Here is a 24358-nt window from a genome sequence, read left to right as displayed (position 1 = left end):
ATACATAGATTTTGAGAATTGATCATTAAGTTTGTGAATTTCACCCTAGCTTCTGGCCATTTTACAACATGTTGACTGTTTCACCAAGAGCTTGGTGGGAAAAAGAGTGAAGATTAAAATTTGTTTTCTTTAAATTATCTCTAGATTGAAATCATTCAGATGCTCCTGGCTTCTTGTTAAGAATGGAAGCCAAGAGTAAGCAACAGTGGATAGTCAGTATATTGTAAGTATAATAACAGACTTGTCTTGCCACTATAATTATTTAATGAGCAGCATCAACAAAAGGACAGTTTTAAAAATAAGGACCTTACAAACTCAACAGGCCACAGATACAAGATGAAAAGAAAGAAAGAAGCTTAAGAAAAGTAGAAAGAATTAAGATAAATGGAGCTCCCTGCTTGGCTGGGGCACTTCCCTGGGCTGAACCACACTTTCCATCTCAGGTATACAATAACTAACATTCATTCTGTAATGATGCCTATCTGATTTTTTCAGACATTCTAATGAAATTCTGCAAACTTTCGGTTTTTTAACTTGAAATCTACCTCTACCTCCAAGTTTCTCTGTGGTTACAAAGTGATTGGTTCCTTTGACAATGCATATGCATCATTCAAGAAGACAATTTCCTCATAGGTATCCTAAGCTCTGCTGGAAAATTCTAAACAAACAGGTAACTACAGGTCAAATTAGTGCTCCTAGGATTGGAACCAGTGATCCTTATTCATTGCTCCATCCAAGTCTACTAAAGTCAGTTCATCAAGCAGCTTGTGAGTGCAACTACTTTATAAGAGAGATTTTGCTAAAAATCCTGAAAATGGTGTTATATGAAAAAGAAGAAAATTGTAACTAATATTTAAATAGGACTTTACTGTTTAGCCAGTGCTTTCCCCATGTTATCTCACTTGATCCTCACAATAATGCCCATAGGGTGTACTATCCCAATTTTATGAATTAAAAAGCTGAAGTTTTAAGAAGTTGACTTATTTAAATCAATAGAAGACTGTCAGGGAAAACTTTGAGATTCAAATATCAAATTCTGTGCACCTTCCATACTGCATTAACTCTTAGAAATGAACTTGACTTTTGCTCCTAATACTCAACTAATTACTGATGCCAGCTAGTCCCCCAATCCTGAGGAACCAGCAAAGGTCAGGGAAATAGTTGCCTCTACATATTTGCAATAGGCCTGTGACATACAAATGCAATGGTAATAAGGCCGTATACCAAAGAGCCATTCCTCTGTAACTGGACAATGCAAGGTGCAAATCCTGGCTGCAATGCTTACTTGGACAAGTCACCTAACATCTTAGAATCTTGGATTTCTCATCTGTACAATAGGAATAATGATAGCACTTGCCTTATAGCATTGTTGTGAGGATTAAATGGGGCTAAACACAACAAGCACTTAGCACATAGCAAGCATTCAATAAATATTAGCTTTAAAAATACATAGATTTATGTGGCTATATGGTCTCCTTTAGACTATATAGCCTATACTTGACTAGGAGAATCAATCAGACTTAAAACTCTGTCCATCCAGCTGAGGTAACCAATTAGATACATATGAAAATTCCATAGTCACTACCACCTCTGATACCAAAAATACTATTGGTAAATAGTATTAAACTATTTAAAAGTATACAGTATAGATTATATAAAAATAAAAATTAAAATATATATAAAATTCAGTGCAAGAGATTGAATTTAAACATGATCTCTAAGACTCCAGTCCAAAAATGTGATGACTCCATGATAACTTGGTACTGGTTATTGGTATAATGAGTTTACCAAAGGCAATTACTCAGTTTCATTATATTGCCTTTTAATCTCTTAACAAAAATCTAGTCCAAAATTAAAATTAAAGGTATTCAACTCAAGACACACACACAATGTTTACATAAGGCCCATCACTTGGGCCTTAACTGTTCACTCCTGTCTGCAGAAATCTAAAAGCCACCCAGGCCACCAACTTAATTATATCCAGGATGCGCACCAGAGGTGAAAAGCCTCCTAGAACCGTTTTTCAATCATCATCTCTCCAACTGAGCTGGACTAGTGACACTAAAACCAGCAATTAAAAGCCTCAAGTTTAGAAATACATTCAGTTTCCCAAGTCTCCAAATGGCAAAGGTTAAGTGAATTATGTGGAGATAATTCACCAAAGTCCCAAGGGAGGGTCCTGCTAACTTCACATTGCTGGTTGTTTCACTCTTATTTTTTTCTTCTCAACTGATATGCTTCTTGTCATGGTGCTGCCAATGCAAACAGCAGGAAAATAAGAAAAGTTGCAGATAGGGAAAATAAAATCCCTTCAATGTGTTTTGCAAGGGGAAGTCATGCGATTAACACATTCAGTGTTTCTGTAACACAGAAAGCTGTCTCCTCTAGCTATTTTCAAGAATAATTGTGAGTAAATTTACACTCACCTCATATTAAAAATACGTTAAATCTTTACTGTGTTGCTTTGCTACTTAAATTGGATGGCGTCGCTGGGCATCTTACTGTGTGAGACTATAATGGGACCGGCAACTCTCCTCCAGGCTGAATTAGAACCACCCATTACACCTCGAGTTGTGTGGTAACACCTCCACAGTGTTTCCAATTAACTTTGTAAGTTTTTAATCAGTGACAAATGCATCTTTGTAAATTCAATTTACCTTTTATTGCAGTGCTATAAACCGTCTTGCAGCATTCCGATATGTTGTGAACATTTTACTTGCTACTGACATAAGACAGCTGTTGGACCTACAACAAAGGCTAAGCTTTATGAGTTACCTGAATTAGGACGTAGGTGAAGTAATTAAACCCCAAAGAGAAAGAGGGGGAAAATAGATAGCCCTCCATGATCCACATACACCGATAGGTAGGCAAGGACTCCTGAAGCAACTCTGAAGCAACTCTGAAGCTGAAACATTCAAGATTAAAATCCCAGAAACTCCCTTCTGGTTTAAACTCACAGTATGTTGAAAGAGGTAGATAAGTGAAAAGGTCAGGCACATTTTATTAATAAATCCATACAGCTCTTTGTTTTTCTTTTTAATCAGATTCAAATGCATCCTGTTAAAGAGCCATGGGTGATTAGATCATAAATCTGCATGACCTTGAAGATGATGAAGGAAATGCTTCTCTGTAAAGTGATCATCAGGCTGCCAGTTCCATCATTTTCACATTTTTACAGGTGCAAGGAAAAGGTTTAATTTCAAATTGCTTGCAAAAATCACTCAAAATAAAATATTACTTTATAAGATCTCCAGATAATAAAGTAAATGAGCTAAATGTACTACTTGAAAATGTATTTTTATTTTTGTTTCTATCTTGGCTCCTAACATCTACAAAAAGAAAAAACTAAGAGGAAAGAGTAGTATAGGTGTTTGCCTCACTGTACTTACTCTAGGAGTCTAGCTTAGGTTTTGTTTGCATGTTATTAATGACACATTATTAACTCATTGCCGCTTATAGCATATTATTTACAATTATTAACTAATTGTAAGTAATATGGTCATAAGACATATCTTTTGTTACATATTTAATCAAAAGTCTGCATTTTATATAGGCAGCAAATTTATGGATGGCATTTACAGTTTTTTCCTAAAATACCGAAGAATTCTTTTTGTCTTGCTTTCAGATTTATCACCCAACCATAAGACATTTGACATTCAAGTTGTAGATATGAGTCTTGCTATTTTCACATTGAAAATATTGTAAATGTTATAATTTGTCAAGAGTTTTTAGACCCTAACATTAGCTAATTCATTAATTCATTCATTTATTCATCAAGCATATTAAGTGTCTAATATCTGCCAGGGATAAATAGTGAATAAAAATGTAGTCCCGCTCCTGAAGATCAAAGATTATAAACACAAGAAAAATTTCAGACCTATATTTATATATTGCTTACTTCACACCTCTATTTAGACTTTATATAGTTTTAAAAATCAGCCATAAACTAAAACTTTTTATTAAATCTGTACATTGTTACCATTTCTAAACCATAGGCTTGGCTTTCTTTGACCTTTTCTGAAGGGCATACTCTTTGAATGCTGTTTTGATTCTTCTGTATGTATCGCACAGCCTTATGATAGCTTATGAATTCTTTATAATACATACACAAACTAGTCAAAATACAGCTTTTATTTGCATAACCCTATTTTTCTCCATTCTTTATTACATGTATTAAAGAAATAAGAAAACGCTTGACAGGTTACTATATAGCTACTTTAGGATGTAGGAATTAGAAATGAAAAGCACCCTTTTAAATTCCTATAAATTGGTCATCAGTTTCCCACCATTTCCTCTCGGTGCTCAGAAAAATATGACCGGCTGAAGGAGTGGAGTTTCAGCAGACGATACTGAGTTTATGTTCTTTATCCCACATTGTGCTGTTCAACCAGTGGAAGGAATACTCTGATGGCAGTCTTGTGACTTCCAGGACAAAAGGAATCAGTGCCCTGCCACAGCACAGAAATTAGAGAGGCCTTTGAGGGGCTACTAAGCCTTCCCCATCTCTGTTCTCTGCGTAACACTCACAAAAACAACCCGAGCACCTTGCCAAATGGGTGGAGAGAGAGGTGGCCTCCCAGCACTCAGGCTTTCATAATTATTTCCCAAGATCTCATCTGACATCTCACCTCAATGTGACAGCAGAACATGCCTTAAAGATGGGGCAAATCAGAAGTGAGAATCAAAAGCTTTAGAGAAGTGCCTGCGTATAAGTGGCTAAGCTGTATGAAGATACCACTTATTAAGAGCTTGAAATCTGCAGGCACTGAGTTCGTCACAAAAACCCCATGTGATGGATGAGAAAGCTGAATCTCAGGGGTTTTCCCGGAGTTACAAAACTTTGGAACTGGAATTCAAACCCATGTTGGCCAGCTCCAAAGCCTACCTTCTTTTTTTTTTTTTTTTTTTTTTTGAGACAGAGTTTCGCTCTGTCGCCCAGGATAGAGTGCAGTGGCGTGATCTCGACTCACTGCAAGCTCCTCCTCCCGGGTTCACGCCATTCTCCTGCCTCAGCCTCCCGAGTAGCTGGGACTACAGGCGCCCGCCACCGCATCCAGCTAATTTTTTTGTATTTTTAGCGGAGACGGGGTTTCACAAAGCCTACCCTCTTAACCACTGCACCACTTTGCCTCTCAGATGCCAACAGGTCATGCTATCTCTGAAGCCTAAATCCTTATTCTTTAAAACATGAAGCTTAAAATCTATGGCTTGCCTGTTTAGTAACAAAGTTTACACCCTCAGAAACCCATCCTTAAGTGAAAACTAAATAACTACTGCTATATTTCAATTCTATTTCTTTTACTTTATGCTGCCCAGCTATGTTTGATAGAGACTATTCCCACCATTGTAACTATACGTTGGAATTGAAGATCCTCTCTAAAATAGCAAAATCTGCCCTATCTTGATTGCAAAATATGTCTCTATTTTAGAAAAGTAGATGAATCCCTTCCCTCCCCTGATTGTGTCAATTTTAACCATCTTAGAGCCAAAGCCACTTTACCATAATTTATGTTAAGCTTTTTTAATAAATGTCTTCTAATAATGGCTCTTGCATAAGAAGGATTTTATAGTATTGTATGTGATATGTAAATTGTTTCCACTAAAACAAATCTAAAAGAAGGTCTGTACATATTCTGCATTATTTAGTGATACAGGACTCTAGCTCTTGAAGTAATTAATTAGGGATCATTGGGAATTGTCATTTTGGACCCTGATCAGGGAACATTTTAAAAATCAATGAATATTGGAGACTTCACTTACTTCACACCCAAAAGGAAAAAAAAAAAGATTAAAAACAAATTCCTTGGGTATTGTCAGGCATTCTCAGCACACTCACATCTGGTACCGTCTGCAACAGCTCAATCAATAGAGAAGAGTAATGTAATAATTGCTACAACATATTTTGTAATTCTTCGTTGTGGTGGCAACAGCATTTCAATAATATTCAGAGAGACTATTTATGATGCTTAAGGTAAGAGGTTTCTACCATGTGCAGAATAACAAAATTCAGCAGATATTTAACCCTTAGTGTGAAAAACCTTTAGTGAAAGTAAAGAAGCAGTTAAGCTTAAACTGAAGTCATCAAATATTCTCTGTGCCAGACAATAGTCACAGCAGGTTGAGCCACAGGGCATTTGAATAGGCAAAATAGTTTTTGATGACTATTAATTAATACGGAACCAACTGAATAAAATATGCTATATCCACACAGTTGAAGATTATGCAGTTGTTAAAATGAACAAAAATTGAAGAAGCTCTCTGTGATATAAAAAATTCCAAGGTATTTTGTTGAGTAAACAAAGCAAAACACAGAATACTGTGTCTAGGAGGCTACCTTTTCTGTAATAAGAGAGGAAAATTACAAAACTACATTTGTATTTACTTCTATATGCATAAGGAAACTTTGGAGACTATATCTAAAATGAGGGGATGAATATCCCATTCTCCATGACATGCTCATTTCACATTGTATGCCTGTATAAAAACATTTCATGTACCCTACAAATATATATACTTACTATGTATCCAAAAAAATTAAAAATTAAAATAATAATAATAAATATATATAACTATAAAGTTTTTACCTGAGTGTATGTGTGGTGGTTGAGGGCACTGGAGTGGTTGGATGACATGAATGAGCACAAGATGTTTATATATATGTGTATATATACACACACATATATGTGTGTATATATGTGTATATATATACACATATATACATACACATATGTGTGTATATATGTGTATATATATACACATATATACACACACATATATGTGTATATATGTATATATATAAATATATATACATATATAAAACTTATATATAATTGTTGAAACATATTAGTGTATTACTTATTTAATGAATTAAATTAAAAGTTGTTTAAGTAATGTACCTATTATCAACAGGAGCTAGTGAAATAAATACGGTAAATTAATAGAGTGGAATACTACGTAGCCATTAAACAATAACAATAAGGAAGCTCTTTATGTATGGATACAGAAAGATCTCTCAGATGTGTTATTGTGTTTAAAAGAAAATCAGAATAGCGTCCTTAATGTGCTACCATCTTAGTGGAAGGAAAAGGACCATCACTGTGTGTTTGCTTGCATACAACTATCTCCGAAGGGTGGTTGGTTGTGTAGAGGGGAGCCGCTTTGTGGTCTGGCTTGGGATCGGAAGGGAGACTTTTCACTGCCTTTTCTGCTTTATTCTTACCCACTTCAACGTATTATCTTTTCACTAAAAATAAAACTCAAGCACTTTTAGATCATTTTTAAAACAGTATTTAATTATAATTACTGGGTTTTTTCTCCAGGGAAAGAAAAGAATTAATCAATAAATCAAACTCAGAATTAGAGAAAGGAGGAAAACCAAGCCCTCTTGAAGTTTAAGCTATGTAAGTCAACCCTTGAATGAGATCTAATTTATCAAACTATCTAATTCGTCAAACTACTACTCCAACTGCAGCTGCTAATATTTTTTATTTTTACTCCGCTCATTTGACTGCAATGTATTGCCATTAATTCAAACTTAGCTTAATAAAATTAACAGGATTTATTTCTTCCCAGATATATAAACAACTGTCATGTTGTCTTTCACCAGCTCCACCTCCACTCCAAGAAAGGAAAACTAAATGGATTGAGATTGAGTAATTTAAGTTTTACCTGGTTCATTATCAGTTTCAAATAATTTATGCATTTTAAGCAGCTGCTTTTCTTCTCCTTATGTGTCACTCACGCAAATTAGCAAGACCTCAAAGAAACTAGCCTATAACAAACCAATTTTTAAACTAAATATTTCACAGGGTTATCTTTCCCTGTGCAGATTTTAACAGTGTAAAGCACCCTCGTTTCTACATTGTAGTGGAAAGATTATGAGCTTAAACACATCTAGGGCTTAATCTTGACTCTGCCACTTAGAAGGCACATGTCCTTGGACAAATAATTTAACCTCTTTGAGCCTCAGTTTTCCTTACCTGTAAAATGGGAATGGGAATACCTATTCACAGGGCCGTCATGTGAATCATATAAAATATATTAAAGTGCTTAGTAGCATCCCCGATACCAGGGTGACCAAAAGTCCTGGTTTGTCTGAGACTCTTAAGTTTCATTTAGCAACACAAGTCCTAGGAAAACTCTCAGTTCCAGACAAACCAAAACAGCTAGTCAATGTATCTGTACACATGAAATATTCAATGGAATATCCAATGAAGTGATTTTCAAAGGGAAATTCTGAGTGCACAGACCAGGGAGGGCAGTAGTGTCCACAGTAAATTGCTTTTATTGCTATTAGGGTGAAAGATACAAACGGACACAAAAAAATCTGCAACTTTTAGGCAACGGAAGCACAAGATAAGCAGGGAAAAGTAACTTGTCTTTGGAGCCAGATGGCCTAAATTTTAGTTCCGGTTCTCTTGAACCAGAATAACCAACTCTCTCACTGGCCTCTGTGCCACTGGCCCTTGGTTTCATCACGGATAAATGAGAAGTTTAGACCTGCTCTTTCCTACTCTAAAATTCGATTTCAAGAATAAGATTCTCAAATGACGTGAGAAATTCTTCAACACCCCCAGAAGCAGATGAAAAAGGTCAACATCCCTTTGTCTTGTTAGCCCCTCCAATACTGTGGGCACTGGAACATTAGCTACTCTTTGAAAAACATTCCACTAAGTAGGAACAAGGTGAAGAAGACCCATCCATGCCCTTCACTCACGTATCACAGAGTCAGAGCATTTTTGCCAGCCAGAATCTGAAAAAGCTCTAGCAACAAGTGCTTACCAGTTGGGCCTGAAAGTTGGGTAAAAAGTTAGTAGGCAACTGAGTAACTGAGGGCAGAGGCAACTGCCTGAAGGAGGGAGAACGCTAGTCATCTAGAATCCTACTGCACTGGGTTTGGTGAAAGCAGATAAGAAGAAATATTCTGGAACGCCATTTTACGAGGGTCCGTAGCAATATCATCGGGATTTCCAAGGGGGGAAGAACATGGAGGTCTTGGAAAATGAGAAGAAGAAAAGAGATGAGAACCTGAAGTGGCAACAGAGTAGCAGGGGCAAGGAAAGTTTTCCATAGTAAAGAGGGGAGATTTGAACATGTTTGTAAATATATCAAAAATCAGCAGCAGAAAGAGAGCAGAGTTAGAAAGGTACACATACGGGAGTAAGGAACTTTCTTCTTTCTAGACTTTAGGTATAGGAAGAAAAGAAAATTTCAGAGAAGCTGAAAATGCTGGAATTTGGACTTGGTCTCAACAGAGTAAAATAACATGCAATGCCTTCTTTCAGCTAATTTCATTATCACCTCAGTTTGTTGAATTGGCTTCATGTTCTTGTACTAAGGACAGTGGTGCTTAATTAATGGATGGAATACTAACAATGTTTTGGTTAAGTCAAGCTTTGTTGAAGATTTCAAACAAATTCTGCCTTGTTCCAACTCTGATTTTGAATTTTATAAAAAATATATTAGTCTACTCTCCCTTCTTGGCAATATAACTGTAAACATTGACTTTTAAAAAAATAGCCTATATATGGATTTTTAAACAAAATGTATTTTATGAAAAAAAAGCTTAATTATAGAAGACATGGAAAATAAAGACATGTAAAGATGAAAATTTTTCACATAGCACACAACACAAACACTATTATTTTGGGGTCAGTATTTCCTTCTAGTTTTTTTTCTAGACTTTTTTTACAGTTATGGTAGTATGCAAATAATAAATATCACAGCTTTTTTGTTTCACTTACCCATAGAAAACAGAAATTTTCTCAAATTACTGAGAGGTGACAGCATGCTGGCAGCCCTCACTCGCTCTCGGTGTCTCCTCAGCCTCGACGCCCACTCTGGCAGCGCTTGAGGAGACCTTCAGCCCCCCGCTGCACTATGGGAGGCCCTCTCTGGGCTGGCCGAGACCGGAGCCGGCTCCCTCTGTTTGAGGGGAGGTGTGGAGGGAGAGGCGCCGGCAGGAACCCAGGCTGCGCGCGGCGCTCGCGCGCCAGCGCGAGTTCCGGGTGGGTGCGGGCTGGGCAGGATCCGCACTCGAAGCGGCGGGCTGGCGCCGCCGGCCCCGGGCTGTGAGAGTCTTAGCACTCGGGCCAGCAGCTGCGGAGGGTGGGCTGGAACCCCCTGCACTGCCGGCCCGCCCGCGCTGCGCTCGAATTCTCGCGGGGCCTCAGCCGCCTCCCCGCGGGGCAGGGCTGGGGACCTGCAGCCCGCCATGCCCAAGCCCCGCCCCCCATGGGCTCCCGCGCCGCCCGAGCCCGAGCCTCCCCTACGGGCGCCGCCCCCTGCTCTGCAGCACCCGGTCCCATCGACCGCCCAAGGGCTGAGGAGTGCGGGTGCGCGGAGCGGGACTGGAGGGCAGCTCGCCTGCCGCCCCAGCGCGGGATCCACTAGGCGAAGCCAGCTGAGCTCCTGAGTCAGGTGGGGACTTGGAGAACTTTTGTGTCTAGCTGGAGGGTTGTATATGAGCCAATCAGCACTCTGTGTCTAGCTCCGGGTTTGTGGATGCACCACTCAGCACTCTGTATCTAGCTAATCTGGTGGGGACTTGGAGAACTTTTCTGTCTAGCCAGAGGATTGTATATGCACCAGTCAGCACTCTGTCTAGCTCAAGATTTGTAAATGCACCAATCAGTGCTCTGTGTCTAGCTCATCTAGTGGGGACTTGGAGAACTTTTGTGTCTAGCTAAAGGTTTGTAAATGCGCCAATCAGCACCCTGTCAAAACGGACCAATCAGCTCTCTGTAAAATGGACCAATCAGCAGGATGTGGGTGGGGTCAGATAAGGCAATAAAAGCAGGCTATCAGAGCTCCAGCGACGACCTGGTGGGGTCTCTTTCCACACTGTGGAAGCTTGGTTCTTTTGCTCTTTGCAATAAATCTTGCTGCTGCTCACTCTTTGGATCTGCACTGGCTTTATGAGCTGTAATACCACGAAGGTCTGCACCTTCACTCCTGAAGCCACCAAGACCACGAACCCACCAGAAGGAAGAAACTCCGGACACACTATCTTTAAGAACTGTAACACTCACCGCAAGGGTCCGCAGCTTCATTCTTTAAGTCAGTGAGACCAAGAACCAACCAATTCCATACACATTACTACAACTTTTTATAAGACTTTGCCTACATGAAGCATTTTAATATCTGCATTCCATGATAAGGCTATACCATACATTATTTAGCCACACACCTATTTGGTCGTTTGGGTTGTTTTTAATTTTTCACTATTATACATAAGGCAGCATTGTGCAACACTGTGCACGAAAGGAGTTTTCTGGTTTATTTTGGATCATTTTCTCAACTTTGATTTCCCATAAATGTAATTATTTTTGAAGAGATTTGTTGAGTATTATTCACTTACCACATAATTCACCCATTTTTACGGTATAATTAGATGTGTTTTTTGTGTATTCACAGATACATGAAACCATCACCAAAGTCAATTTTGAAACATTTTTATTATCTCCAAAAGAAACCCAGTACTCTTTAGCTATCACTTCCCTACCCTTTTCTCCCCTTCCCGCCACCCCTACCAATAGTCTGCATTCTGTCTCCATAGATTTCCCTGTTGTGGATGTTTTATATTAATAGAATCATGTAATATGTGGTCTTACGTAACTAACTTCTTTCACTTAGTATAATGTTTCCAAGGCTCATCCACGTTGTAGCCTTCAATACTTCATTCCCTTTTATAGGCAAATAATATTCCACTGTAGGGATATATACTACATTTTGTTTATCCATTTGTCTGTTGATGGACATTTGGGTTGTTTCCACACATTACTATTATGAATAATGCTAGTAGAAACATTTTTGCAGAAGTTTCTATGTGGACATACATTTTCATTTTTCTTGGGTATATACCTAGAAATGGAATTTGTAGGACATAGGACTAGAAATGGAATTTTTACTTCTAAAAGTTTAGACACTGCAGTCTCTTAATATGTATCTCCAAATGCTCTTCGAAAGTGTTTTGAATTGAGTTTTAATTCTGATTGAAGACCTTGTTGCTGTTCGTGGTCAGTTGGTTCTCGAGAAGCAATGATGTCACAAAGTAAAACCCTAGGATATTGCTGTACAAGGGAAACAAAATATGAGTCATACATGTAATTTGAAATTTTCTAATAGCCTCATTTTTAAAAGTAACAAGAAACAGGTAAATTAATTTTAATAATATGTCTTATTGAACCCAACGTATCCAAAATGTTATCTTTACAACCTGCAATTAATATAATACTTTGTTTGTTTGTTTTGAGACAGATATTCGCTTTTGTTGCCCAGGCTAGAGTGCAGTGGCGCGATCTTGGCTCACTGCAACCTCTGCCTCCCAGTTCAAGCGATTCTCCTGCCTCAGCCTCCCAAGTAGCTGGGATTACAGGCGTGTGCTACCACGTCCAGCTAATTTTTGTATTTTTAGTAGATATGGGGTTTCACCATGTTGGCCAGGCTGGTCTTGAATTCCTGACCTCAGGTAATCCACCGGCCTTGGCCTCCCCAAGTGCTGGGATTACAGGAGTGAGCCACCATGCCCAGCCAATATAATACTTTTTAATGAACTATTTTATGTTCTATTTTATTCACATTCCATTTCTGAAATCTACTATGTATTTTACACATAAGCATATCTCAATTTGAACTAATCACATTTCAGATGCTTTATAGCCACATGTGGCTGATGGCTACTATACTGGAGAATGCAGATTTAGGAGTTTGACTATATTTTCTTTGGAAGATAGTGGAAAGTTACTTTTTAAAACATAGCCTCACAATTATTTACCCTTATGTTTTTCTATTTAATGAAAAAAAAGCATGAACAAAATTTAGCTAACTGAAGATTCCTCCTAGATAAAGAATGGTTAAGTGCTTATTGCTTTCATGCACTACTTTATATTTTTACCTGATGAACAACAATGTATAACGTGTCAAAAAAAAAGTCAATTTTAAAATATCCACTCTTTTATTTGAGTTAACTTGGACAGACCCTGGAGCTATTTTTGTTTCTTGAATCTACATAATTGTGCTGATGCTAAACACTAATGATAACGTTCCCCAAATTGGTGAATAATTTTCTTTATTGGGTCTTTAATGGTGAAATAAACAGGAAAGAAGAAAAGGCAAGAAATAAATTTTACTGTGCTATGCTTGGGAAAACCATGTTTTCCAATTTATTCTTCACACAACAAAACCTATTTGATCTGAGATCCCATATAATCCCAGGACACAACAATCCTTCTCTGTTGTATGGCAACTTCCTGCCATGCATAATTATTTTGCAAAAGCGTATCAGGTCAGAGATGAAGCAAAGAATGGGGGAAAGAGTCCATGGTGACCTCAGGCAGATTTTTTTACTACTACAAATCAGTTGGATAGTTATTACCACCTGGCGCTGCTAATGAGTCTAGTCGGGAAAACAAAGCTGCTAAGCATTCCACAGCAGACTGCACTGCAGTCCAGGACTGGGGGAGTCTTTTGGGGTCTGCTGAGCATCTGAAAATACATTTTAAGGTGTTCTGGCTATTAAAGAAATCAAACTTCTTAGTTTCTTATTTTTAAAAGAAATACGTTGCTAAAAAGCATTATCTGTTGTTGATTCTTTTGTACTTCTGTAAACTATTTTTCTGTATTCATAAAATAATTCTAAAACCTTAAGTGTATCTTATGCATTAAAATTTTTTATTCATAGTATTTTCAGATGAAGTAGACCATCTCTTCCAGGAAAATGTTTCCACTACTAATTCAAATTGCCCCTAAGCAACCTAAATAAAGAGACCATATAGTGCAGTCATTCAGAACAGGAAGTTGGATGTCAAAGAGTTCTGGATTCAAATTTGAGCTCTACTACTTACCAGCCCTGTGACCTGAAGCAAGCTACTTTTCTGTGCAAGATCTCTGTACTGAAAATAGAAATAATGAGAGTTATTTTAAGAATCAAATTAGATAATGAATGTATGGTGCTTAGCAGAATGCCTGTCACTACTATTTTGTTGTGTACTTTTTGTTGTTTTATTACATCCATCTCATGAATTTCAAGCCTTAACAGCATAGAGAATAGCTGTTCTATCCAGGGAATAGAAAATCATCAAGCATCAATTATTATGTTGCTCAGCTGCTATGTTGTATAAAAGGAAAGCACGGCTATCCCACAAGTTGTGAGAACTAGGGAAAAGAGAACTGGAGTGATGGGAAGAGGAAGCAGTAGGAAACATGAAAGTCACTTAATTACCAAGAAGATGTTTTACTAATGTATCTCACATGTTGTTAATTAATTCAGTATATACTTATTGCACACTAACTATATGCAAAACACTGTGCTAGGTGTCAGAGTGTTCTGGAGTTACAAAGATCAGACATGTTACCTGCCTTCAATAATCGTAAAGCCCAGCAGAGTGGTTACCTTCATTATATCTGTACTACCTTGCCTCATAGTCACTGACTTATCAGCCTTAGTCTATTGATTATGAGAAGGTATGCTGTCATTCACATTTGTTCCTCTGCACTTAGCACAATACCTTGCTCCTAATAAGTATGCAATAAATGTTTGTGGAAGTAAATTCTTATCATGAAGGAGAGAATCAATCATTGTTGGATTTCTAACTATACTATGTAAGCTCTTAGAAGGCAAAGACATGTACTTGTAAATTTCTTCATGCCAAGAGAAAGGTGTTTTTGATATTAGATTAGCAGTTATGCCAATATTAAAATACTGCATCATTTGTTCTCACTCATAGGTGGGAATTGAACAATGAGATCACTTGGACACAGAGCAGGGAACATCATACACCAGGGCCTGTCGGGGGGTGGGGGGCTGGGGGAGGGATAGCATTAGGAGAAATACCTAATGTAAATGATGAGTTGATGGGTGCAGCAAACCAACATGGCACATGTATATCTATGTATGAAACCTTCACGTTGTGTGCATGTACTCTAGAACTTGAAGTATATATATATAAAAAAACTGCATCGTTGTTAAAATGAGAGTTGCTATGCAATATCAAAATGCACTTATTGCAGTCTCCATTTTCAATAGGCCTCTTTAGTCACAGGTGCATAAAATATGCATTGTATTGCACTGTGGTATCTAATTAAAGGAAATAAAGCAATGAAAATATGCTCTCTGTAAACAGGCTCTTTCCTTGAGGTTTGGAAAACCCATTTTTTGATAAGATACTATAAAGAAGCTTTACGTTGAGTCATAAATGCTGGAACTTCGTGATTTATTTTTAATTCATATTATTTTAGTTTATTTGTCTATTAAAATACATTATAAAATATGGACAATTATGTTTAAATTAGGAAGAACTGATTACACAATGTGTATGTTTTCCAATTCTCATGTGGCTGTAATAGACAATTCATAATACTGTTATAGTTTATTTGATAAAATTATGGTTTGAGGAGTGTATTCTTTCTGATGTTCTATGAGGTAGATTGTGCGTTGTTATATTACTGAACTTTGTTGGCTGTGGAAGTTTGCAGCTGAGGCTTTAATGGCAGAGTGGAGGCAGGCTACTCCTCCTCTCTTGAAGCTGATTATAATCGGTAGGCTGGAATGAAATTATCTACAGCCTAATCCAAGCATGATGACTTTCCATTAATCTGTGATGGAGTTTTATTTCTTTATTATGAGCTAAATGTGTAAACGCATCAGAATTAGCAAAGCCATTTTGGCACGATTTAATTCTCAGGGCTCCCTCTGCTGGTAGTGAAAGATGACAAATTTACAGAGAGCTTAAGAATGAGGGCAATACAATTATTACCACAATTTTGCTATTTATATTAGATCTAAATTTATTGTTGGACACTTATGCAATAAAACCAATGTTTTGGTTTACAGCTAGCCAGTTTTCCCCTTAAAGATTAAGTGATATTTTGTGGTTGAATTAGTCTTTTCATCATGGAAAATTGAGCTATTTTGTATTTAAAATAAATATTTGCCAGAGTTATACACAGTAATTTATAACATCACTTATACAAATTATTACCAACAGCTTACATCAATAGAAATGGAACACTTAATAGAGACATAGTGAAGATTTAGTAGCTACCCAAACTACTTCATTCTCCCCTATAATTCCTATACAACAAATACCCCACATACCATCGGATAAAAATTACTTTCTGAGACATAATTCCCATCTCAATGTAATATATATATTACATGAAAAATTGGGGCTGGGCGAGGTGGCTCACGACTGTAATCCTAGCAGGATTTGGGAGGCCAAGGTGGGTGGATCACTTGAGGTCAGGAGTTCGAGGCCAGCCTGACCAATGTAGCAAAACCCCGTCTCTACTAAAAACACAAAAATTAGCTGGGCGTGGTGGTGGGCACCTGTAATCCCAGCTACTCAGGAGGCTGAGGCAGGAGAATCGCTTGAAACTGGGAGGTGGAGGCTGCAGTGCCACTGCATTCCAGCCTGGGCAACAAAGCAAGACTCCACCTCAAAAAAAAAAAAACAAAAAACAAAGAAAGAAAAGAAAAAAATTGGAAAAAATATTCAAAGTGGAATCTCTGAGACTGAGTACTCATATATATGAGTGCTCTTTTAACTTCGAAGCATACTTTCATATTTATTATCATATTGTATCCTAACAACCCTAGAAATAGAGCAGAGACTATCAACCTAATTCGACAAATACAGAAACAGAGGTCAGAGATTTTAAGTGACTGTCCCCAAGTTATACACTAGTTAGTGGAAAAGAGTGTTTCTTCCAGCAAGGCTCAAAAGCCTCTGTCTCTTGAGAACTATTTAATAAAAAGGCATCAAGAAAATTATTTAAATAATCTAGTTTTTTATTAATGATGTTGTCTTGGATGGCTTCTTCATATTTATACTTCACAATACCCTATTCTGACCAGCTCCCAATGAATCAAAATCTTCTGAGAGCTGTAGACAAATTTCAACAAAGGGTTCTGTCAATGAATGAGAGAAGGCATGAGGGAACTGGCCAGGTAGAGTTCTAGTCAGGATCTTGAGAGACCTCCATCTAATATTCAGCTAAAATTGTGCAAATGTAGGCATTGTCCTCTTCAGAGACTTTTTTGATCCAAAAGGGACCACTCTATCATTATCCAGTAGGTTGGTGCTTAAAAGATGGGCTATTTTCTCAAAACTCCAAGTTTCAAGATCATTCAGGAAGTGATGAGAGTTCTGTTATTGTATAGAACTATAACCTGGGTTCTAATTAGGTCAGCCTCAAGATAAAAACAAATGAATAATACAGTTCCCAAGAGTCACCCAGACCATAAGCAGATAATCTTTTGAAACCAAATCACGAACTTAGCTTTTTTCCATGCATAAGTGCACAACCTTTTAGCAAAATTTAATGACAGAGTTGAGACCAAAGATTCTGGTCTAACTAACAATCCTCAGTGAAATCAGTTTGATGGTTTCAGTTCAGTGCATATCATGAAAGCACTCTGGCACAATTGATAGGATGTTCATGAGGAGGTAATATACAGATCCGCAGATTAAATTACTTTTCACCCCAAGAGATATTTATAGGGGCGATCTATCAAGGTTACAGGGAAGAGCAGTGACCTGACAGTAAGAATGTTCAACCTAAGCTTATATGCTAGAACATAAAGACACCTGCAATTTTGTCTTTGTTAACTATTACAATTGACAACTTTTCATTAGAAAGTGTTTTGGTACAGAAATTAGTTCTAAAGATTTATATTTGTTTTTCACATTGAATAAAAATGTAGAAATGCATCAATTTATTTTATTATAGAAAAGATACTACCTATATTTTAATATATATATGAAATTACTGTTTCCATAGTTAAAAAGTCAATTTATTTTATTATAGAATATGTGCTACCTACATCTTAAAGAATAAAGACCAGAAATATGAAATTATTATGTTTTTACAACTATAAAACCCATTCAATGACAAAAAATTATTTTTCTGAATAGAAGCTTCGGCAAACATTTTGCCTCTATAAAACCTTCCATGAGATCTACTCAATTTCGACTGCATTTCAATGTTGGGTAATACAAGTGGATGAAATTGTCATGTTCAACTCCACAAATTCTATTCCAATAATTCTTAATTGGAATGGAATCTGGGCCACCTGACCTTTAGACTTCACATTAATAAACTGTGTTATTTTCTTGATTTTGTCAACAATTGAGAAAATAGACTTAACTATGTTTTCAAAAGCACAGTAATATTTTATTTAACTATGTCTCACATATCTGATTACTTCATTCTACAGACTGCAACAACCAAGGAACCAGAAGAAAACTAAAAAGGCATCTAAAAAATAAGAATAAATCGGGTCAAAGCTCAACCACTGTATTTGTGAGAAAGTTCCTTGGTACCTCATTTATAGTCTATTTACTCTTATTTTTATATACATTCCAACAAGCTTGGTTAACTGGAAGAAAGGTGAAGTGAGCATACTGGCATTAAGAACAGCATTTTATGTATACCAGATGCAAATCAAATTACCACTCAGGTCCAGAGAAAGGGAGAATTGTAAAATTGTAAAACACACATAAAAATCTACTCTTCTCTAGTCATAATATCAGAAAGCAAGATTAAAATGTATGCCTTATAATCTTTAATGCTGAATAAACTGAAGAGTCCATATTGCCTACTAACTCCACTAAGGAATATTTACTCAACCACTTGGCTCAGACCAGGCTGTCACAGATCCAGAGAGAGACCACCGAGATTTACACTAGGAAGGGGAGAACACGTCTCTTCCTCCTTGCCTGAATGCAAATCTAGCTTCAGAGGCCCAGATGGGGCTCAGCAGAGAAAGAGAGAAGCCAGAGTTGGCAGCCAATGTAACCTGTATTCACTTATCCACAGAGGGCCACCTCTACAGGATCTCCATGGCAGGTTCTTCTGCTCTACTTGTACAGAGGCACAAGAAAGCCGTGTTCCCCGCTCTTCTTGAGCAGCATTCAGCAAGGGTAGGAGTAAAGGAAGCATTCTCCTTTCGGTGTTAAAGTAGAGTCAAACAAGAGCAAGAAATGGATACTCAGGGGATACGCACTTTATATCCTCCCAAAGATATAAATCATGGTTTAAACAGAAAGCCAAATAAAACACATCCTGCTGATTGACCTTTCAATACTGAATTAAAGTCCCATTTTTCTCTCCACAAATATCTTCGTTTGATAAAGTCAGAGTGCCTTTCATACTTCCTGTGTTTCTTTGATTCTCTTCCAAAATGTTGAACCCAGCAAAAATGGAAATATTTTACAAAGACAGTATCATGAGAGAAACTTCTAATTTTGAGTGGATGTCTTTGAGAACATTTAAGAAAACACTTGAAAATCTCTAGAAATTATTTAAAGAATCTCAGAGTGATCATTTGTAACAGGGTTCTCAACCTTCTTAATCACAAGGGGACTTTTAAAAAGTTTGCAGAAAATGGAATTAAAATATAAAATTTAAAAATATAAACTTTGTTTCTCAAAAAAACTCCATCAAGGTCAAGACACTTTTGTAAGTGATGATATCAGCCATTTTAGTCCATACCTAAAGAACTGACATTTCTGAGAATTTAACCACATCAATGCAGTCTTTCTTTACACTATTAAGTGAAGGAAAATAAGTGTCCTTTAGAGACTTTTTGAGATTAGAAAACAAAAAGTAATCAGAAATAGCCAAATCACGACTGGAACATGGATATCTAATGATTTCCCCCTGAAAACTCTTGTTTGATGAGAGGAATTAGCAGGAGCATTGTCATGCTGGAGAAGGACTCTTTGGTGAAGATTTTTCTGGGCATTTTTCTGCTAAAGCTCTAGCTCCTTTTCTCAAAACACTCTTTAATAAACAGATCTTATTGTTCTTTGGCCCTCTAGAGAGTCAACAAGCAAAATGCCCCAAAAAACTGTTGCCATGACCTTTGCTCTTGACCAGTTTGCTTTTGCTTGGATTGAACCACTTCCACCTCTTGGCAGCCATTCCTTTGATTGTGCTTTGTCTTCAGAATTGTACTGGTAAAGCCATGTTCCATCTCCTGTTATAATTCTTCAAAGAAATGCTTTGGGATCTTGACTTCACTTATTTAATGAAAGCTCTGCTCTTGCTCTTATCTGCAGCTCTTATCTGGGTGCAATGGTTTTGGCACCCATCAAGTGGAAAGTTTGCTCAACTCAATTTTTCATTCAGAATTGTGTAAGCTGAACCAATTAAGATGTCTATGATGTTGGCTATTGTTCCTGCTGTTAATCATCAGTACTCTTAAATTAGGGCATGAACAAGTTTATTTTTTTCCTCAAAAATTGATGTGGATGGTCTGCCACTGTGGGACTCACCTTCAACATCATCATGTTCCCTTCCTAGAACTAGTTTTTCATTTGTAAATTGCTGATTTATTTGGGGAATTGTCCTCATACACTTTTCATAAAGGCTCAATGATTTCACCATTCTTCCACTAAAGGTTCACAATAAATTTGATGTTAGTTCTTGCTTCAATTTTAGCAGAAGTCATGTTGCTCTGATAGGGGCTCTTTTCAAACTGGTATCTTATCCTTCTTAATGCCTCAAACCAAATCCTGTTCAGGCATGTTATAACAAGTCACTACGAGTTTATTTTGGCACAAAAATTTTTTGAAATTCATGTATTTTTTTTCATAATATGCATTTTCTATGAACTTTTTGAAGTCACCTTGTATGAAGACTCCTTGCTGGAAGTCTTTAAACTTTTAGTGTCTGTTGATTAGGAAGCAATATAATGATGAAAAGCTACTACCAAGTTAATGATTAATTTAATTTTAGATTAACTTTCAATTAATCACAACATCTACATATATTTGGAAAGTAGCAATATATGTATGTGGGAGACAGTATTTAAAACCTATTTTAAACCTACTCACAGATTAACCATAGTAACTTCAAAGACTCCTAGAAACTAAGATCCACAGGTTGGAAACTACTTTAGAATAACTAAACTCATAAAAATAATAAGTAATTAAATCATCTAACCATTTTGAATGTGTGCCAAATTAATGGCAGGAATCTGAAAACAGATGAAATTAAGTGTTCCCCTACTTTTTTAAGATCAAGTATATTTTGAATACAAATAGTATAAAGAAACTGAAAACTATATACTTGACTGGCATTGAGACAAAAGAGACTTCACATTTAACACAGGAAAGGATGTCATTAAAAATTAATCCTGGCCTGAAAAAAATGGTTTTTTTTTCCTCCCCTTTTCTCTTTTATTCTGGAAGAAAAGGAAAAGATAGGAACATATAGATGATAAGGTAGCAGAATCATGTGGTGGCTAAGAGCCCAGTTTTCAGAGCCGGACAAAGTTGGGTTGGGTTTAAAACCAGGCCTCAACTAAACCAATATATAGGAAGGATCTTGACAAGTTTCTTCACACTTCTGAGTCTTTTTCAAATGTAAAATAAAAATATCTATATACAAAAATACCTATTGTATTATTTTGTTCTCATGCTGCTGATAAACACCTACCAGAGACTGGGTAATTTATAAAGAAACTAGGTTTAATTGACTCACAGTTCCACACGGCTGGGGAGGCCTCACAAACATGGTAGAAGAGCAAGGGACATCTTACATGGCAGCAAGCAAGAAGAACTTGTTCAGGGGAACTCCTCTCTATAAAACCATCAGATATCATGAGACTTATTCACTTTCATGAGAACAGCACAGGAAAGACTCACCCCCATGATTCAATTACCTTCCACTGGGTCCCTCCCACAACACGTGGGAATTGTGGGAGCTACAATTCAATATGAGATTTGGGTGCGGACACAGCCAAACCATATCACCTATTTTATATATTTACTAATAGGAATATTTATATTCCCATATATACACTTGAAATAGTGAAATAATTTACAATTACTTCACTCAGAGACTACTTCAGAGAATGGTGATATAACCATCTACTTCAGAGAATAGTGATAAGCACTGAGTAAAGTAATTGTAAATTGTAAATTGGTGTATAATAAGAGCTCAAAAAGTGATCATCATTATTGTTAGGGAATTTTGTATGTAAATGGATACTCTAATGAGGTTTATGTTTAGAAAGCTAATATTTTTTAGTACACATAGAGAAAGAACAAATTGCAAACAAACCTAAATGCTAGATCTTCAAAGTGCAAAGTGTAGATAGGTAGATATCCTCATCCTGTTTAAGTCAACTCCAGAAGATGAAAAGACAGAATTTTTGTCATTATTTATTTTATGCTCAGACTCTTTGCTGAGGCCATAAGTACCAAATGGTCTCTGTACTCCCGGTAATATACAAGACACTTACAGAAGCTAATGTAAGTCAAAAAATGCCTATAAACTTAACAGAGTGTCTGAGACAAGCATGGATTATGACAAAGACATAGTCTGGGGACCTTCCTATTGTTTTAGTGAAATGTATAGTCTTCATTTGTGAAAGAAAACCCTATTTCTGCTTTTAAATAGGCACTATGTATTCCACTACTAGGTTTAGAGATTGTGTATTGTCAAAAAGGATCATATATGAACTCATATGCTGACATTGCACTTTTTCTTTAGTAGAACATTAATTCCCTTCTACCTCCCCTTAAAAAGAACAGTTGAATAAAAACACAAATCAAAAATATATTGTGCCTTTAAGTTGGAAAACCAAATTTCCACTTCTCACTCTTGCATAATGCTGAATATTATGCATTTCTTTTACCTTGAAGATAAACAGGTATAAAGATCTATTTCTCCATTTTTGTATGGGGTGGGGAAGAAGGAATTGCAACTCAGAATTTCCTTTTTCTTGAAACGTATTAATACTCAGGAGCCAAACATTTAGCTTCACTTGAAATAAGGATTATAACACCAAGAAAGTGTCTTTGGCCCTTCAGGGATTTTTTTGAAGTCTGCAGAAAATCATGCTGATAGCACCTGAAGGATCAGGAAGGATAGTTCAATTACAGTCGGGAAGTGCTGCAAAGAAGATCTGCACATAATTCTCACAGTGCTCATTACCTCTGGCTTTCTGCCTTAGCAAGTGCCGTGTACTATATCAAGCGTGTAAATGTTCTATGCAGAATGCTTTTTTGTCACAGCCTTTGGGCCCCTGGGGCACAGACAGGGCTAAAAGAAAGTTAGCATAAGACATTCAGGATCCAGTTTCCTAACTTTTCAAAGTGTTGAGGTTTTAATCATGAAACTTGTGATGAATAAAAATATCAAGAAGTATAACACAACAAGTATTTAATAGTTGGTTAAACCAGATAACAATCCTATGAGGGATGCAAATACTGTGGCCATCTTTATCGGGTTTGTTTGGTTAGTTTGTTTTCAATATAAGGTGTAAGAACTCATCCCGAGTCATCCATCAAGTTTGGCCCAAATATCCTAATCTCTCTCTTTTGTTATACTGTCCTGAAGTCATATAAGGTCTGGGCTTTCTTCTTCCAAATTTTCAGTTTCTTGTTCAGTCTCCGATCATTCATAAGCCCATTCATCCATTCCACATGTGTTTTTGAGCTCCTACTGTGTGCAAGGCACTAAATGTACATAAGTATGTACTCCCTCCCCATGTGTAGGTTACAATCTGTGGGTGATATCAATGATAAACAAATAAATATGCAACTACAAGTGATTATACATGCTCTGAGGGGAATGAGTAGCGAACACTGATGGTCAAATAGAGAAGGCCTCTCTGGGGTGACATTTAAGCCACAGTCTGCAAAATGAGAAACATACAGAGCTTTCCAAGAAAGGGGAACAGAAAGAAAGTGCTCTGGGATTCCTGGGTATTCCCAGGACCCAGGGAAGCCAGTGTGACTGAGGCAGAGCAGGCGAGGGGCAGTGTAGCTACAACGGCATTAGAGATGGGCTGGGGCCAGATCACACAGGCCCTTGTAAGATCTCATTAACTTGAGTTTTCTAAAGTGCAATGAGGAGCCTTTGAAAGGTTTTAAGCAGGAAAGTGGCATGGCTTTAAAAGACCTTTCTCTAACTGCTGTGTACTAAATGGACTGAGGTTGGTAATACTGAAACAGGGAAGGTGAATAAGGAGGCATTTGCACTTGGCTGTGCTATGGAAGTAGTTCTCTTCAATTGACTTCAAGAAAAGCTGTAAATGCAGTGGGAAGGTAAATTCCAAGGCAAGGAAGTGCTATGCTGCTAACCAAAATTTTTGTGGTGTTTATAAGCTATATCCTACTACTTCATTTCTTTGAGCATCAGTTTCTCTGGATAAACTTGCCAATCTTAAAAAATTATATTGAGGATTATATGACAAAATTAATTAACATGAAACATCTAACACCATGGCTGGCACATAATAGGTGCTCAATAAATAATATTGTTATTATTTTCCATAAAGGTACTACTTTATGGAAAAGGTACTTCTCATGGCCTTAGAAATCTCCATTTTTTAGTGGTCAAT

This window comes from Pan troglodytes, chromosome 13, assembly GCF_028858775.2.
Source record: "Pan troglodytes isolate AG18354 chromosome 13, NHGRI_mPanTro3-v2.0_pri, whole genome shotgun sequence".
NCBI lineage: Eukaryota > Metazoa > Chordata > Mammalia > Primates > Hominidae > Pan > Pan troglodytes.
This window is presented reverse-complemented; position numbering follows the sequence as displayed.